Source organism: Rhagoletis zephyria, unplaced genomic scaffold (genome assembly GCF_001687245.7).
Source record: "Rhagoletis zephyria isolate East Lansing unplaced genomic scaffold, Rhagoletis_zephyria_1.1 Rzeph_scaffold_00949, whole genome shotgun sequence".
Lineage (NCBI taxonomy): Eukaryota > Metazoa > Arthropoda > Insecta > Diptera > Tephritidae > Rhagoletis > Rhagoletis zephyria.
In genome coordinates, this window is record NW_016158033.1 from 137,133 (window position 1) to 143,761 (window position 6,629).

The window sequence follows — 6,629 nt, forward strand, 5'->3', positions numbered from 1 at the left end:
ACATATAGCTAGCTTTGCATGTATGGCACATAGGATAAACTAAACACAGAATATATGTATTTGTAGACAAAAATTTTAACAAATTTTAACAAAACTTATCAAATAAAAAATTTTTTTTTATTTAACAGTCAGCGTTAAATTGGCTCTTTAACATTTTTTAACCAAACTGGAAACAAATACGTATACGAATATTTGTAAGATTAAAAAACTCTTGCAACTTTAAAACTCAATTTAATAAATAAGGGAAGCAACAACAAGAGATTACTCATTAGAAAATACAACAGAAATAACTTGAAACCAACAACAACAGCAACAACAATACAACAGTGAACAACGTTGCTGACGACGACGAGATTAACGGTACTTACTTCAATACCTTCCTGTGGTTATGGTTGTAGTAGTATTTACAGTGCAAAAGTTGTTGTTGTTGGCATACAAATTTGTAGGTGCAATATTTATGTTGAGTTGTTGTTGTTGTATAATACAGCAGTATAGATGCAAGCCAGCGCATTTTATGTTGCATTAGTTGCAGTTGTTGTGGTATTAGATTTGTTGTAAATAGTTGTTAGTTGTTGTGTGTAAGTGCAATTTAATTATATTTTTTCATATTTAATATATTTATTTTTAGTATTTTAATTAGTTTTAAATATTAGCATTGGGAAGAAATGTACACAGCATAATTAAGTGGCGTGCAATTCGTTGTTTTTAATGCATCAATTATTTATAAATTCATTTAGTTAATAAAATTTTTTATTACGAAGGTGTATTTTTTATTTTTTTATTTATTTATTCATTGATTATTAGGTGAGTGTGTAAGTTGCATTTGACGTTAGACATACACAGTTCAGACAGGATGTAGGTGTGAGCAGGGAAAGAAATAGATAGATAGATAGAGAGAGAGAGAGAGTGGGAGAAACACAGAAGAGAGTAGTTGTAGTTCGCTAAGCTTATAGGTATTTACGTAAATACTAATTTAATTCTAATTATTAGTGTGGCTATGCAATTTGTGATTTTTCATTGAACTTATTTAAATTTTTAATTTTCTAATTATTTTCTAGTGCTGTAATTTAAGTAGGTATGTGATGCCAAGAAGAAAACTTAAAACGAATTTTTTCAGCAACTAATACTGCATTTTGATATTTGGCGACTTGTGAAGAAATCCTTTACTTAGCTTTATGGGAAAAGCAGACTTTGTTGATTGTGAGGTTATGTTCCTAGTCCCATATTGCTGACGCTAGTTTCTTGAATATTAGGCCTCATGCAAAAAAGTAAGCTTAAACTTAGACTCAAGCTTTATGCTGATAAAATGAGTTTAAGCTTAAAATCTATTTTATGGTATACCAATTTTGGAACGAATTTCCCTAATTTCTTGACAAATTTGATTTGGAAACCAGATTCGGCGTTGTGTTACTTTTAGCGTGATTTAACTTTTTTTTGTATGCATAGAACGTAATATTTTTGAAGTAAATCAATATTTGTAGTCATTTTAAGTTTTCTTTTGTTAAAAAAAAATTTAAATAATTTGTGCATTGAGCTTTGAGCTTCTACTTTGCAGCACTAAACACTAAATTTACAGCCTTGCAGTTGCAGTGAAATTTCAACAAAAAAAAATATATATATAAACTCGACTGAAAAAAGTGAGCATTCTATGTAATTGAAAAATTAGCTTAAAGTTTATAGGAAAGAATAAAGTGATTTAAATAAAAGTGTGTAATACATAGGCGACCAGATGTCAAAAAACGAATTAAAAAATGTGACAATTTTTTGTTGAAATTAAAGTACAAAAAAAAAGTACTAGGAAGCCTTAAGTGCCTTTATTAAACCATTTATTCGAAGCGTTTTTGATAAACATAAAATAGTTTCTAAAATCCTTAGAATAGTAAAAATTTCAGAAAATATTTTCATTTATTAGATAAGCATTTCAAATCCATATTTTTTGAATTTGAGTGTAAGGCCGAGTTTTCACTGGGCATTGATAGAACAAAAATTTTGTGTCATTTAAAAAATGCCGCGTGAAAGGTAACTTAAAGATAAATTTTCTTAACTTAGTATTTTTGCTGTCCCATTTTGTCATTTAACATCCTGTGGATATCCTTTTATTTAATTATTGTATCGCTTCTATTAAATATTACTCTCGCGTATCCCAAGCACATCCGGCAATAAAAAATGTAAGAATACTGAGGCATACTTACGAATTTACATGTAATTTTCCGCTTATAAATTTATTTATGATTTTCTGGCACATTTCACCTCTTCTTTCATTATCTTTCCGACATATGTAGGAATCAAAATAAAAAGAATAATACTATATTTGATATTCTACACAATGCGCTACGCTTAAGACCCATACATGTCGTTATCAAAAGCAGCTGATTGACATGTGTCACACGGGAGTACACTTACGAGTATCGAAAAGTTTAAAAAATACAAGGAAAAAATAAGAAAAATACTTTCCCTGAATTGAGTTTATGAAATTCTTTAGACCTTATACATAAATGTGGGCAAACCTATACATAAATGTGAGTTAAGGTAACGATTTTAACAATTTCTGAGTGCTCAGAATTTCTGATTCAAAAATGAGTCTTTCTTTCGTTATAAATATGATTCTGAGGCCAGTCAACCTGACTGAGTCATCTGGATTTACAGCCCTTTAAATTTAGTGCGACATCTCTTGACAAAAAAATTACCAGTAATGTTTTCCAAGCTGTCGATACATTTATGAATATCCGTAGTATGTAATTTAAAGTTTACACGTAAATTTAAATTAAGATATTTGTCGAAATTTTTAAAATTTTAGATATTTATCGATATCGTTATCGATACATTAATGACATCTTTACCGATATAGTTATCAAGTTGTTATAAATGTATTTAAAGTGATCTTTAACACACAGTTTTTTTACTTAAAATTCTGTGTCATTTTGGTAAAACAAAACGAAATTTTAACGTTCTTGAAACTTTGAAACTTTCATTCAAAACGTATACTATTTTCAGCTCAAAACAAGTCGAAAAAATAACTCGAAAGTTACAAGCGCATCATCACTTGCCCAACGATGTCACCTACATTTGTACATTAGGGTGGTAAAAAAAAAAGTAAAGCTGGAACATTAAAGCTACCACCCACTAGAATTGTTTTATACCCAAAAATATAGCCCTGTTTTTTGTTTACTTTCAAATCAAAAAATATTTAGAGGTCGATCAAAGCGCTCAAAGAGTTCCATGTATTTTATATGGGGACAAACTATTTTTCGCAGAAATGGTATATAATTCTTGAACAAATTTATCGTTCAGTAAACTCTGGTTCTCAGGGGACTTCCAATAAGAATACCCAATTATTTATTTGATAATTNATGTAAAGCTGGAACTTTGAATTGTTTTATACCGAAAAATATAGCCCTGTTTTTTGTTTACTTTCAAATCAAAAAATATTTAGANGTAAAGCTGGAACATTAAAGCTACCACCCACTAGAATTGTTTTATACCCAAAAATATAGCCCTGTTTTTTGTTTACTTTCAAATCAAAAAATATTTAGAGGTCGATCAAAGCGCTCAAAGAGTTCCATGTATTTTATATGGGGACAAAACCATTTTTCGCAGAAATGGTACATAATTCTTGAAAAAATTTTTCGTTCAGTAAACTATGTTTCTCAGGGGACTTCCAATAAGAATACCCACTTATTTACTTGATAATTTTTTGATAGAATTAATTTTTTATAGCCCCCCTAAAATCCCAAAAAATGCAATGGGCGTACCCATCAAAAATAGTTAGTAATAAGAAATGGTAAAATAAATAATTGTGTNCTATTTTTCGCAGAAATGGTATATAATTCTTGAACAAATTTATCGTTCAGTAAACTCTGGTTCTCAGGGGACTTCCAATAAGAATACCCAATTATTTATTTGATAATTTTTTGATAGAATTAATTTTTTATAGCTCCCCTAAAATCCCAAAAAATGCAATGGGCGGACCCATCAAAAATAGTTAGTAATAAGAAATGGTAAAATAAATAATTGTGTATTATTATTGGAAGTCTACTGAAGAGAAACAAAGTTTTTCGATCCAAAAATATTGATTTTAAAGGATTCCACACCATTTCAACGAAAAGCGTTTTGTCCCCATATAAAATACATGGAAATCTGTGAGCGCTTTGAGCGACGTTTAAATATTTTTTGATTTCAAAATAAAAAAAGGGGTATATAGTATTTTTTTCGGTATAGAACAATCCTTGCATTGAAATTCCGACTGTACTTTTTTGACCACCCTAATGTACATACATAAAAATGCTAAGCAATGTCCTGCAAATTTCATATGTACTACATAAGCGCTTATGCGATATGTACCTCAAATGGAGATATAAAATAGCAGAGTAAATAAAGTGAAACAACAATAAAATGAAATTTGATATAAAATGAAAATATCATCTTTTGAGCTAAGCTATGCAATGAAAATAACCCGAGGCCAAAACGTGAAGGAGGANCCATATGTACTACATAAGCGCTTATGCGATATGTACCTCAAATAGAGATATAAAATAGCAGAGTAAATAAAGTGAAACAACAATAAAATGAAATTTGATATAAAATGAAAATATCATCTTTAGAGCTAAGCTATGCAATGAAAATAACCCGAGGCCAAAACGTGAAGGAGGACAATCAAAAATGAGCTAACAAGCCATGGAAAGAGTAAGTAAGGCACTTACTTNAAAGGGTATATAGTATTTTTTTCGGTATAGAACAATCCTTGCATTGAAATTCCGACTGTACTTTTTTGACCACCCTAATGTACATACATAAAAATGCTAAGCAATGTCCTGCAAATTCCATATGTACTACATAAGCGCTTATGCGATATGTACCTCAAATAGAGATATAAAATAGCAGAGTAAATAAAGTGAAACAACAATAAAATGAAATTTGATATAAAATGAAAATATCATCTTTAGAGCTAAGCTATGCAATGAAAATAACCCGAGGCCAAAACGTGAAGGAGGACAATCAAAAATGAGCTAACAAGCCATGGAAAGAGTAAGTAAGGCACTTACTTACACACATGTACATACAATGTACATAGACCTATACATAGATATATGTACAATATGAATAACAAATAGCACAGAGTATGTAATATTGAAAAAGGCCGCTTTGTGAAAGAGTACAAAAAAAAAATCAAGTAAAATAAAAAGTCAAGCAAACAGTTGACTGCATAGCCCCAATAGAATTGAATAGGCTGCGACGCAGCTCAGGCGGGCTTAGCAAACTTTTCAACTTAGTATTTGTATTCATCGTCATGCATGTGTGCGTATAGGCGTGCCGCAATGTATGTACATGCCTTACTTTAGTTGCTGGTAATGCGGGTGACTACTAATATTTGCTGATGCATGTTAAAGTACATATGTACATATGTGCGCATGTAGTTGCAACTGCTGGCAAAATTTATGTGTTTTCGGCTTCTATTTTTCCTGTGCCGGTTCTTTTTCAACAGCGTGAACACCTGTACCGACTTTCCCTAACAGCAGCCTCTTTTCAATTCTCACCCTTTGCCGAGCTAATAGTATCTTAGTTTCTGTGTGTGTATGTAATGGCAATTTTGGCTGCAATTTATCAGCGGATAATGTGAAAGAAATTTCACTGTGACGTTAGCAACTAAATAAAATGCGCCATAGGAGGTAAAAGAAAGTAGACGCCAGCACCTTAGTGTTTTACGAGTATAACGTACATGTAAGTGTGCATGAATGTGTGTTGTGGGTATGACACGTTTTTGGCTACAGAAGCCCTAGGAATTTCCATTACAATTTCCGATTTAAGAATTTAATTCGAAGCACGAATAGATGAAGCAATTTTAAGATTACAAAAAAGTTAGTTGCTATGCAGTATGCGAAAGAGTATTTTAGTATCCTTTGCCAAGTGAATGATCTATAGGTAGTCGAGTACCGTGAAATTACAATGTTGTTGATTATATGAGAGAGAAAGTCACTCATTTGTTGAGAATAGTGTATAAAGATATCCAGTTTTAACATAGCGGTAATTGAAAAAAGATGACAACTACCAGAACATGGAAAACGTCCTTCGCCGTTTTCTTCTATAGTATAGCGGAGATTCATATTAAGATCCAAAATGTCGTTGATTACTCTCGTAAAAAATAGATCGAAAAAGAAGGAGGTCGACTTGATGAATAAACAAGTAGAGCTCTAGATACCCGGGTATCGAGCAATGCGAGTAGCTCGATACTCGCTCGAAACTCGTTCATTGCTCAACTGCTCAAATGTTTGTTCAAAATTTTCNGGACGCCAGCACCTTAATGTTTTACGAGTATAACGTATATGTGCATGAATGTGTGTTGTGGGTATGACACGTTTTTGGCTACAGAAGCCCTAGGAATTTCCATTAAAATTTCCGATTTAAGAATTTAATTCGAAGCACGAATAGATGAAGCAATTTTAAGATTACAAAAAAGTTAGTTGCTATGCAGTATGCGAAAGAGTATTTTAGTATCCTTTGCCAAGTGAATGATCTATAGGTAGTCGAGTACCGTGAAATTACAATGTTGTTGATTATATGAGAGAGAAAGTCACTCATTTGTTGAGAATAGTGTATAAAGATATCCAGTTTTAACATAGCGGTAATTGAAA